Source organism: Camponotus vicinus, unplaced genomic scaffold, assembly GCF_025532165.1.
Source record: "Camponotus vicinus isolate PSW18456_S1 unplaced genomic scaffold, iyCamVici1.0 SCAF_1, whole genome shotgun sequence".
Classification (NCBI taxonomy): domain Eukaryota; kingdom Metazoa; phylum Arthropoda; class Insecta; order Hymenoptera; family Formicidae; genus Camponotus; species Camponotus vicinus.
In genome coordinates, this window is record NW_028141945.1 from 12,396,320 (window position 1) to 12,409,825 (window position 13,506).

At 34.9% G+C, this 13,506-nt stretch overlaps 1 protein-coding gene across 3 annotated transcripts in view; it reads right to left on the bottom strand.

The window, feature by feature from the left end:
* The window catches only part of LOC145975295 (glucose dehydrogenase [FAD, quinone]), a 73,881-nt gene that overhangs the window by 8,929 nt on the left and 51,446 nt on the right, over positions 1 to 13,506 (bottom strand). The window contains exons 2-3 of one of the 3 annotated variants that reach the window (XM_083105664.1): positions 12,292 to 12,363; positions 1,031 to 1,195 (exon numbers count right to left, since the gene is read on the bottom strand). The exons of 1 other annotated variant lie outside the window; for it this stretch is intronic. The gene's annotated coding sequence lies outside the window, so the exon portion shown is untranslated. The remainder of the gene's footprint in view (positions 1 to 1,030; positions 1,196 to 12,291; positions 12,364 to 13,506) is intronic. One more of the 3 variants, XM_083105655.1, reaches the window with a different exon arrangement.

Sequence of the window (13,506 nt, forward strand, 5' to 3'; positions counted from 1 at the left end):
AACAACCTTGGTACATGTACCAAATTATCGCCAAAAATCGCCTAATATAAATAATAATATGTTATATACAGGGTGACCCATTTTAACTTAGGCAGCCAAATAACTCGAAAAATAAGCAAGATAGAGAAAAATGTTTTAGACAAAAGTTGTATGGTTTCGAGGGGGCCATAAGATGGTATCATTGGTTTGACCTTGAAGAGTCATTTGAAGGTCACGTGAAGGTCACTTCAATTTTTTTAAGGAATACCCTATATATTTTTGTACATTCTTGTAGCTTATTTCGAGAGCTTTCCAAGACACAATAATTAAGTACCTTTCCGTTAAGTACTTTTTGAGTTATGATGCTTGAAATAATTTCTTAATTTTACATAAACCGTAAAATATCTTGTAAAATATTCATCTTTCGATTATCTTACCTTAATACTTTTATGTACAAAATAATGAGAGGAATCAATTGGTGTAAAGAAAACACATAGTTGTTTTTAAGAAAAAATATGGAATTGTTAATTGCAAATTACATATTTTTTCTTCGAAACAACTATGTGTTTTCTTTACACCAATTGATTCCTCTCATTATTTTGTACATAAAACTATTAAGGTAAGGTAATCGAAAAATCAATATTTTACAAGATATTTTACGGTTTATGTAAAATTAAGAAATTATTTCAAGCCTCATAACTCAAAAAGTACTTAACGAAAATGTACTTAATTATAGTGTTTTGGAAAGCTCTCGAGATGAGCTACAAGAATGTACAAAAATATATAGGATGTTCCATTTAAAAAAATTGAAGTGACCTTCACGTGACCTTCAAATGACTCTTCAAGGTCAAACCAATGATACCATCTTATGGCCCCCTCGAAACCATACAACTTTTGTCTAAAACATTTTTCTCTATCTTGCTTATTTTTCGAGTTATTTGGCTGCCTAAGTTAAAATGGGTCACCCTGTATAAATTCCAAGATTGTTTTTAATACTAATGTACAAATTTCATATAAACATACATATGTATAAATATACATACATATATACCTTTTCATGTTTTTTCATCTGTATCAGCATCATCATTACTTTTTATGTTCTCGAAAACATATTTCAATACTTTTTCCGTTTCACTTTTTATATGACGGCGAAACTGACGATTACTCAAAATCCGAAATATGTTTTTTAAAATGTTTTGACATCATACAAGTTAGCCTGCAATGTATGTTTAATTAAAAAACGTTGTATTATTTAATCCTGTTATATATTTATTCAATATTAAAATTAATATTAAGAGAGTGAGATTACGTTTTAAAAAAATCATAACGACTTTAAAAATATAAATTTTAGTTATATATACAAAATTTAAATAAATAAAATAGTAAATTTAATATTAAAATAAGGACAACTTTGTGGTTGTAAATTTAAATATCTATCCGGATAAAAAATTTATTATTTATATGTATATTTTTTAGAAATAATTATATATTACATGCATTATTAATACGTCATGTGACGTCACCATCACCTGGGTACATCAATTGAAATTCCGTCTTATATCATTTAAAACAAACAGACCCGGTAAGCAAAATGCGCGCAATTTGTCAGCAGATTGGCGACAGATTTCCACAAAAGTTGCTAGCAGATTGGCATCCATTATGTCCCCAATAGGCTCACGAGTTGCTAGCAAAACCTGCTCACAGAATCTGACAGCAGATTATTAGCAAAAACTGAGCAAGATCTGCTAACATCACTTGATGTCAAATTGTCGGCAGAAACCGAGCAGGATCTGCGCGCGCGTAATCTGACGGCAGATTGGCAGCAGATCCCGAGCAGAATCTGCAGCTTCTGGTCATTCATATAAATAAGTAATATAAATATAATAAAATTAATTACTACAGATGTTAAATAAGACTATTATCGGCGAGTTATCGGTTAATTACAATTTTCTTCTAATACAACATATAATATGTTATATCGTAGTTATATCTCACATAGTAAAGGACTCAATTTAATTAAATTAATAATAAAGTAAATGGTAAAAATAATTAAATTTAACTTATAAAACTTGAGATATAATTTATTTAGAATTAAATTCTTCCTTTATGCTTCAAATAGGCAGTAAATGAATAATTTTCCATTTATCCTATTGATTCCAATCAGTTTAATATTCTGAATCTTATCTGCTTGTATCACATATCAGAAATTAAAGTGATAGAAATAGTTACTATATTTTTTATCTTTTATTAATAATAGCGACTTTATATATATTTCTGACAGAAATTTGATTGCGAGAAAATACATCACATAGCGGTAAGCGAAGGAACTATCGAATCAAATGCAGATTGTTGTCAATTTGCCATCAGATCACGCATGCAAACCCTGTTCCACTTCTGCTGTCAATCTGCAGTCAAATTGCGCGCACGCAGATTCTGCTTGATTTTTGCCGATAATCTGATATCAAGTCATGTTAGCAGATTTTGCTTGGTTTCTGCTACCAATCTGCGTCAGATTCTGTGAGCAGACTCTGTTCGATTTTTGACATCAATTTGTCAACTTAATTGGTAATAACAGCTTCAGTATCAAATTTGTAGCCGTTTTGCTAACATTAGTTGATAGCAGACACTTGGCATGATATGCTTTCTACAGACTTTGCTATCTGGGGATATGTAACCTTCCCAATTAAGTTGACAAATTGATGTCAAAAATCGAACAGAGTCTGCTCACAGAATCTGACGCAGATTGGTAGCAGAAACCAAGCAGAATCTGCTAACATGACTTGATATCAGATTATCGGCAAAAATCAAGCAGAATCTGCGTGCGCGCAATTTGACTGCAGATTGACAGCAGAAGTGGAACAGGGTTTGCATGCGTGATCTGATGGCAAATTGACAACAATCTGCATTTGATTCGATAGTTCCTTCGCTTACCGCTATGTGATGTATTTTCTCGCAATCAAATTTCTGTCAGAAATATATATAAAGTCGCTATTATTAATAAAAGATAAAAAATATAGTAACTATTTCTATCACTTTAATTTCTGATATGTGATACAAGCAGATAAGATTCAGAATATTAAACTGATTGGAATCAATAGGATAAATGGAAAATTATTCATTTACTGCCTATTTAAAGCATAAAGGAAGAATTTAATTCTAAATAAATTATATCTCAAGTTTTATAAGTTAAATTTAATTATTTTCACTATTTACTTTATTATTAATTTAATTAAATTGAGTCCTTTACTATGTGAGATATAACTACGATATAACATATTATATGTTGTATTAGAAGAAAATTGTAATTAACCGATAACTCGCCGATAATAGTCTTATTTAACATCTGTAGTAATTAATTTTATTATATTTATATTACTTATTTATATGAATGACCAGAAGCTGCAGATTCTGCTCGGGATCTGCTGCCAATCTGCCGTCAGATTACGCGCGCGCAGATCCTGCTCGGTTTCTGCCGACAATTTGACATCAAGTGATGTTAGCAGATCTTGCTCAGTTTTTGCTAATAATCTGCTGTCAGATTCTGTGAGCAGGTTTTGCTAGCAAATCGTGAGCCTATTGCGGACATAATGGATGCCAATCTGCTAGCAACTTTTGTGGAAATCTGTCGCCAATCTGCTGGCAAATTGCGCGCATTTTGCTTACCGGGTTTCTTCTACGCAATGCAATCATATGTTTGAAATATTATTATACAGGGCGATCCTGAAAAACGTTATGTCTTTAAAATGACGTATTCCTGACACCATTCTAAGACAATTTTTCCTTTACCAAAATTTGATTTGAAGCGTAGTTTTTGAATTATGAGCAAAAATAGTTAGTAAATCACGCGTCGGGTACAGAAGGCAGGCAGGAGCGGCGCGGCGTGCCGCGAGCGCGGGCGCAGCTGACCGCCCGACGGGTGATTATCACCGCATGAGTCGCTAACTATTTTATCTTATAACATAAAATTATGCTGTAAATAAAATTTTGGTAAATAAAAAATGTCTTAGAATTACGTCAGAAATACGTGTTCCTTAAAATAACGTTATTTTAATAATGAAAAATTGTTCCGGATCGCCGGCCGTCCGACGTTGCAATCAGCTGATTGCTACACGCGATGTGTGTATGGCGGAGTGTGAGCGTAAGAGAGAGAGAGAAAGAGAGAGAGAGGGAGGGTAGGAGGGACAGACATTCATACACACGCACGCACTTTTTTTTCGCTCTCTTTCTCTCTTTTACGCAACACTCATACACTCTCTCATTCAGTCTCTCACTCACACTCTCTCGGTCACTCACTCACTCACTCACCTGCTTACTCACTTGCTCACTCACCTTGTAGCAGCGTAGCGAATCTTCATGCTATGTATTGTTGTTATCTGCTGCACGGTTATGATTGCTAGAGATGCGCGACACATCGAAATTTTTTCGATTATTAGTCTCACACTCGATTGACACAATACAGATTACACGATAACGAGTTTACTGTTTATTCACTCACTATTGATTTATCGATACCAAAAATTACTTTCAAAGAAACGCGAATGCAAACAGCACATGACTCGACGCGAAGCGACGGACCGCGGAGACTGCGCGACCACAAGAGTTATGTTGCCAGAAACGCGACACGCGACATCTAACAAACGACTTGCGCGTGGCGCGTGATTGACGCGAGATAAGACGAACGATCGGCTAAAACCTTCGCATTGCGAATGCGGCAGAAAACATGAAACGTATAATGACATACTTAAAAAATTAATTATTTATTATAAATAATAACTATTTCTAATTATAATAAATAATTATTATTTTAAAAAGCATGTGTTGTACGTTATTACGTTTTCGAAATTATTGCATTCACGATGCGAAGATTTAAGTCAATCGCAAGAATAATGTAATTAAAATTACATTTGGAAAAATTTATTTTTATTCTGCTCACAATGAAATGTTCCAACGTGAAAATGTATTGGTCGCTCTGAAAAGAGCGGATTGACTAAAAAAAATTTTAAAGCAGATGCTCAAAATGCCCGCCATCCATCCTAATGCAAGCTCTCATGCGTTTTAATAAGTTTCTTTCGACGTTTTCCATTATTTCTTCGTCAATATTCCAAATAGCGAATCGTAATCTTGTCTCCAGATCTTCAATATCTTCGGGAAGCGTTTTATAAATTACTTCCTTGCAGTATCCCCATAAGAAAAAATCTAGAGGATTGAGATCCGGAGATCTTGCGGGCCAACGTATCGGGCCGTACCGACCCATCCAGCGTCCGGGAAAATTCTCGTTTAAATAATTCGTAACGATCCTGGCGTTGTGTGGCCCAGCACCGTCTTGTTGGAAGATAATATCGTTTCTTTCAAATAATGGCACATCTTCTAAGAAATGTGGTAGATTTTCTGTTAATAAATCGACGTAGGTTCTTCCAGTTAAAATATCTGGAAGAATAACTGGACCAAGTATTTCAGTGCCCATTATTCCAGCCCATACATTAATCTTCCAACGAGTTTGAAAATTTCGAAATCGCGTGACTCTGGGATTTTCTTCGCTCCAAAAGTGCATATTTTGCACATTAAAAATTCCTTCTTGTGTGAATAGCGATTCATCGCTGAATATCACACGAGAGGAATATCTAGGATCTCGATCGACGTTTTGCGAAAATTTTCTGCGAAACGTCGATCGAGATCCCAGTTATTCCTCTCGTGTGATATTCAGCGATGAATCGCTATTCACACAAGAAGGAATTTTTAATGTGCAAAATATGCACTTTTGGAGCGAAGAAAATCCCAGAGTCACGCGATTTCGAAATTTTCAAACTCGTTGGAAGATTAATGTGTGGGCTGGAATAATGGGCACTGAAATACTTGGTCCAATTATTCTTCCAGATATTTTAACTGGAAGAACCTACGTCGATTTATTAACAGAAAATCTACCACATTTCTTAGAAGATGTGCCATTATTTGAAAGAAACGATATTATCTTCCAACAAGACGGTGCTGGGCCACACAACGCCAGGATCGTTACGAATTATTTAAACGAGAATTTTCCCGGACGCTGGATGGGTCGGTACGGCCCGATACGTTGGCCCGCAAGATCTCCGGATCTCAATCCTCTAGATTTTTTCTTATGGGGATACTGCAAGGAAGTAATTTATAAAACGCTTCCCGAAGATATTGAAGATCTGGAGACAAAATTACGATTCGCTATTTGGAATATTGACGAAGAAATAATGGAAAACGTCGAAAGAAACTTATTAAAACGCATGAGAGCTTGCATTAGGATGGATGGCGGGCATTTTGAGCATCTGCTTTAAAATTTTTTTTAGTCAATCCGCTCTTTTCAGAGCGACCAATACATTTTCACGTTGGAACATTTCATTGTGAGCAGAATAAAAATAAATTTTTCCAAATGTAATTTTAATTACATTATTCTTGCGATTGACTTAAATCTTCGCATCGTGAATGCAATAATTTCGAAAACGTAATAACGTACAACACATGCTTTTTAAAATAATAATTATTTATTATAATTAGAAATAGTTATTATTTATAATAAATAATTAATTTTTTAAGTATGTCATTATACGTTTCATGTTTTCTACCGCATTCGCAATGCGAAGGTTTTAGCCGATCGTTCGTCTTATCTCGCGTCAATCACGCGCCACGCGCAAGTCGTTTGTTAGATGTCGCGTGTCGCGTTTCTGGCAACATAACTCTTGTGGTCGCGCAGTCTCCGCGGTCCGTCGCTTCGCGTCGAGTCATGTGCTGTTTGCATTCGCGTTTCTTTGAAAGTAATTTTTGGTATCGATTAATCAATAGTGAGTGAATAAACAGTAAACTCGTTATCGTGTAATCTGTATTGTGTCAATCGAGTGTGAGACTAATAATCGAAAAAATTTCGATGTGTCGCGCATCTCTAGCAATCATAACCGTGCAGCAGATAACAACAATACATAGCATGAAGATTCGCTACGCTGCTACAAGGTGAGTGAGCAAGTGAGTAAGCAGGTGAGTGAGTGAGTGAGTGACCGAGAGAGTGTGAGTGAGAGACTGAATGAGAGAGTGTATGAGTGTTGCGTAAAAGAGTGAAAGAGAGCGAGAAAAAAAGTGCGTGCGTGTGTATGAATGTCTGTCCCTCCTACCCTCCCTCTCTCTCTCTTTCTCTCTCTCTCTCTTACGCTCACACTCCGCCATACACACATCGCGTGTAGCAATCAGCTGATTGCAACGTCGGACGGCCGGCGATCCGGAACAACTTTTCATTATTAAAATAACGTTATTTTAAGGAACACGTATTTCTGACGTAATTCTAAGACATTTTCTTCTTTACCAAAATTTTATTTAAAGCATAATTTTATGTTATAAGATAAAATAGTTAGCGACTCATGCGGTGATAATCACCCGTCGGGCGGTCAGCTGCGCCCGCGCTCGCGGCACGCCGCGCCGCTCCTGCCTGCCTTCTGTACCCGACGCGTGATTTACTAACTATTTTTGCTCATAATTCAAAAACTACGCTTCAAATCAAATTTTGGTAAAGGAAAAATTGTCTTAGAATGGTGTCAGGAATACGTCATTTTAAAGATATAACGTTTTTCAGGATCGCCCTGTATAACAATAAAAATTTAATTTTCATATATAATTATAAATTAAAAAAAAACATTATTTACCTTTTTCTACAAAAGACGAAAATTTTAAAACATTTGTTATTAAAAGCTTGATAAATATTAGCGAATTTTTATTGAAAAAAAACAGAATAATTTTTCTAAGCAATTGGAAAATCAGATTAATGATACTGATGAAAACAATATTTTATATGAAAAATTTTCTATGAGAGAAAAATCTTGATGACGTAAGAGACATTGAATAGCAATTAAAACATGATGAAACATTTGAAAAACAACTTGTAAGTATAAATAAAAATATTATCATATATTAGGTGCTTTCCATTTACATCAAAACTCAGATAAATCTCACTTTCAATCTCAACATTCATGTTAAAGAAAGACAGAAGTGAGATTTATCTGAGTTTTGATGTAAATGGAAAGCACCTAATGTTGTATGTTTTTTAGAAAAATTTAGACATTTTTTAAGTTTTATATCATTTCAAGTTATTATTATTTATTTAATTTGTATTTTTATTTAATTTGTTCTCTATTTTTGAAAGTGTAATTGGTATACTCATTATAAATATTCATTATCAAAATTTTTTTTACAGAAATCGGCACTTTATGCTTACGAAATACTGAAAAAGACCGTTACTAGGATTATGAAAATATTGTTTACAGACGAAGTAGCTGCAAAATTTACTTGGACTGAACGAAAAGAAAAGAAAGAGAAATTTGAAACGAAATTTTATGTAAAAAATAAAATTATAATTAGATGCTTTGGGCAAGATTTTCGTATGCGACCCATCGAATTTGATTAATTTTTACAGACATATAGTACGAACTAAATGAAGTCGAATGCCACAAATGCGAATAGGCAGAAACGTTTTGTTCTTAAGGTATTCAAATTTTATTTTTATACTATGTTATTTATATTATGTTGAATTTTACGATTGTGTAAGCACAAGGTTCTCGATTCTTTGGAGAACTGAGTGGGTCACTCCGAATATAGTGCGATCCAAAATGAGGTTTATAATTCTTCTGTTCCACATGGGTTTTCAACTTCCACGCGAAGCGAGATCTATCTCACATCCCCCGTGCTTACGGCCCGAAGTGAGGTCTATGATTGTTCTGTTCCACATGAGTTTTCGACTTCCACGCGAAGCGAGGTCTACTCCACATCCCCCGTGCTTGCGGTCCGAAACGAGATATAATTGTTTTATTTCACATAGATTATTGACTTTCACACGAAGCGAGATTCGTTTCTATTTCAAAGTATAGTCCTAATCTCCAAATATTTTTGAATTCTAATATTTCTTTCTAAATGAAAATTTTAAATATTATTCATTTAAGAAGATAATTAAAATTAAAATATCAAAAATAAACGTTTCTGCACATTCGCTCTTATAGCATTCGATTTTATTTAGTACTATATGCTTGTAAAAGTTCATCGAATTCGAAAGTGAGTCGCATACGGAAATCCTATTATCCAATTGATTAAAGATTTTAAGATGGGATTCTGTGGGCAATCCAGTATCAGTCTGTTTTTAATCGTGGATTCTAATTATGCAAAGTCATTTTCTTATTTTATGTGTGCAATGTATTTGTATGTGTTCAATATCATATGTGTATTAGGATTATGTGTGCAATGTGCATGTGTACAATAATATCATGTGTGCAATGTGTATGTGCGCAATAATGTCATGTGTGCAATCTATATGTGTGCAATAATTTCATGTGTGCAATAAAGTCGTGTGTGGAAAGTGTTAATATGATTTTCTTATTTTTTGTGTGCAATAATGTCATGTATGCAATGTGCATGTAAACAATAATGTCATGTGTGCAATGTGTATGTGTGCAATAATGTCATGTGTGCAATGTGTGTGTGCGCAATAATGTCATGTGTGCAATCGTACTTTCGTTTCTTTATTTTTTTCGTGTGTGCAATAATACATGTAGGCAATCGGGAATGTTGGCAAAAGAAGCTATCGGCAAAATGTTGTGCGCAAACGAAGCAGTTGGCAATCGGGAATGTAGGCAATTGAAGCCCTCCCATTTTATATAACTTTTCCTTTCATAAATTGTATCACGTATAACTATTTACAGAGTTACTATTATCATGTCATTAAGTTAAAAGTAACGTTAAAATAAAATACGTATGTTAATTGAGTGTGTGTATATGGAATCAGCGATTGCAGTTTTCAGACGCTGCCTCTACCAATACATGTAGAGGATGCACATAGGCACGCAAAGAAAGAGTCGTGTCCGTATACGCCGCTCTGCGCTCGGTTAACTTCAGGTAGTAGAAGATATATCTCTGTTCTTTTTTTCCGAGCTATAGCTTTTTCTTTTTTTATCGCTGAGGAATCCCAGTCTTTACGGACACCCTTCCCCTCCGAGGAAGATCCGGGTAGTGCGGGACTCCAGGCTGAATGCATTCACCCAGACCCAGACCTGACTACCCGCTAAACCTCACCGGTGGCATCCTGACGTTCAGCGACAGCTCCCCGGGAACCGCTTACGCATACATCCGGGGAGCCGCCTCCGTCTGCGCGTTTGCGCATCCAACTAAAGTTTCTACGATTAAATTGGCCAAATATGGCTTTTGGTTTACGAAACTACTATATAGGGAATTCTAGCGCCACTGTGCAATACTAGAATTCCCTACCCGCCATGAGTGACAGAGACGAAAGAAGAACTAACGCTCATTCGCCCCCCCACCATGACGGGGTTACGCTCTAGGGTTACGTTCCAAAACGTAAGTAACCGAGGAAATTTTACTCGAATGGCCGTTCCGAAACTCTTTTAAGCCTTTCTGATTGGTTCAAATCGGCCATCGAGTAAAATTTCCTTCGGTTACTTACGTTTTGGAACGTAATCTAGGAATAAGGGAGAGGGAAAAAGAGAGGAAATAGAGAGAGGAGTAGGTAAAGGAATGGGATAGGAAGATCAATCAAGAGGATTCTGTTATCCCTCTCTCTCTCTAAGTCCTGATTAATTAATTCAGGAGTACTCTGTGAGCAATGTTCGATGTTTTCCCTCTCTAGTTCCCGTGAATTAGGGTTATCTCTCTCTACTATACCCTTACTATCGACGGTTATTGTCCCGTCCGATTAAAGGACGGATTAGAACATTCTGGATTTCCCAGACGATGATTCGCGTCCTTGTTATCGTCCATACAAAGAGGACACCTAAATTTATTATTATTATTGCACTCTGGAGCTCTATGATCGGTGCAACCGCTATTCTTTTACAGAAACAAAAAGAGGGTGTATGGTCACCAATAGCTTATTTTAGTCAAACGACCAATCAATCCGAGAAAAAATATCATAGTTTTGAGCTTGAAATGTTAGCAATGGTTCGTTCGGTTGAAAGATTTCATTTATATTTGTACGGTATTCCATTCACTATTGTAACTGATTGTAACGCGTTAGTTTACGCACTAAATAAAGCGAATTTAAATCCGCGAATTGCTAGATGGACTCTTGCATTACAAAATTATACGTTTAAAGTAATTCATCGTCCGGGAACGCGCGTGTTTCATGTAGATGCGTTAAGTCGAAGCGTAGCTTATGTAAACGAACTTCCACTCGAAAGGGAGATGGAATTCAGACAATTAAACGATCCGAGAATAAAAGAAATTAGTAATTTGTTAGAATTCAAAGATGATGGAAAATTTGCATTAATAAACGGTTTAGTTTATCGGAAAGACGGCAATAATAAAAAATTTGTATTACCAGATTCAATGGTTAATAGCATTTTACGTGCATATCATGATAATATGGCTCATTGTGGGTTCGAAAAAACGGTTCAAGGAATAGGTCAACATTATTGATTTCCTAGTATGCGTAAACGAATAGCAGACTACATTGAAAATTGTTTTACTTGCATAATGTCTAATAGTTCATTAAACCGATTAGAAGGCGAATCTCATGTATACCCTAGTGCCAATAATCCGATGGAAATAATTCATATAGATCATTTTGGGCCGTTACAGGAAACAGAATCGAAACATAAATATATTCTTGTAATGGTTGACGCCTATACTAGATTTACTTGGCTATGCGCTACAAAAACGACAAGCGCGAAAGAAACAATAGCTCATTTAAAACCGATTTTTGACGTATTTGGAAAGCCTAAAGAAATTGTTTCTGATCGAGGTACTGCCTTTACAGCCAAAGAATTTTCAGATTTCGTTGAAAATTTATCTATCAAGCATCGGAAAGTAGCGGTGGCGGCATCATGGGCAAATGGGTTAGTTGAACGAATAAATCGATATATAAAAAGCTCATTAACTAAAATAGCATCAACGCCAGACGAATGGCAAAATAAATTAGGCAAAATGCAATATGCGGTAAATAATACACATCATTCTGCGATAAAATCTAGTCCCTCAAAATTAATGCTGGAATATGAAGGAAAAAATGATGATTTTCCCTTCTCAGAATTCGTTAACTATTTTGCAAACAGTGATTTAGATTTAGATATCGAGCGTGCGAAAAAGCGAGATTTAGCCAAACAGGCATCCGATTTATTACGCCAAAATTTATAGAGATTCTCATAGTAAAAAACCGACATTGTACAAAGAAGGCGAGTATGTGTTGGTACGAGATACACGTTCTAAGCCAGGCGTTAATTCGAAACTTGAGCCAAATTATAAAGGTCCTTATGTAATTAAAAAATATTCTTGGTAATAATCGGTACGTGATAACTGACATACCTGGTTTTAATTTGACTTCTCGTCCAATGGATACAATTCTATCTTCAGATCGCCTCAAGTATTGGGTTAAACCTATTAAATAATTTGTGCAATCAAATAATAGGAAAAAATAATAAATTTATATATGTATAGTCTATAGGAAATTTATGTACAATATATGTGTGATACTTACCTGTGATTAAGTAAATGTCTGTGATAATTTACACTGTTTACGACGACTGAATTCGAATGTAATAAACTTTAGTTTAGTTTTTCAGTTAATTCCGGCCGAAAAAAAATGAATATATACAGGGTGACCCATTTTAACTTAGGCAGCCAAATAACTCGAAAAATAAGCAAGATAGAGAAAAATGTTTTAGACAAAAGTTGTATGGTTTCGAGGGGGCCATAAGATGGTATCATTGGTTTGACCTTGAAGAGTCATTTGAAGGTCACGTGAAGGTCACTTCAATTTTTTTAAATGGAACATCCTATATATTTTTGTACATTCTTGTAGCTCATCTCGAGAGCTTTCCAAAACACTATAATTAAGTACATTTTCGTTAAGTACTTTTTGAATTATGAGGCTTGAAATAATTTCTTAATTTTACATAAACCGTAAAATATCTTGTAAAATATTCATTTTTCGATTACCTTACCTTAATAGTTTTATGTACAAAATAATGAGAGGAATCAATTGGTGTAAAGAAAACACATAGTTGTTTCGAAGAAAAAATATGTAATTTGCAATTAACAATTCCATATTTTTTCTTAAAAACAACTATGTGTTTTCTTTACACCAATTGATTCCTCTCATTATTTTGTACATAAAAGTATTAAGGTAAGATAATCGAAAAATGAATATTTTACAAGATATTTTACGGTTTATGTAAAATTAAGAAATTATTTCAAGCATCATAACTCAAAAAGTACTTAACGGAAAGGTACTTAATTATTGTGTCTTGGAAAGCTCTCGAAATAAGCTACAAGAATGTACAAAAATATATAGGGTATTCCATTTAAAAAAATTGAAGTGACCTTCACGTGACCTTCAAATGACTCTTCAAGGTCAAACCAATGATACCATCTTATGGCCCCCTCGAAACCATACAACTTTTGTCTAAAACATTTTTCTCTATCTTGCTTATTTTTCGAGTTATTTGGCTGCCTAAGTTAAAATGGGTCACCCTGTATAACTGAACTTCGAGACGAAGCTTTTGCAGAATGGCCGAGTTG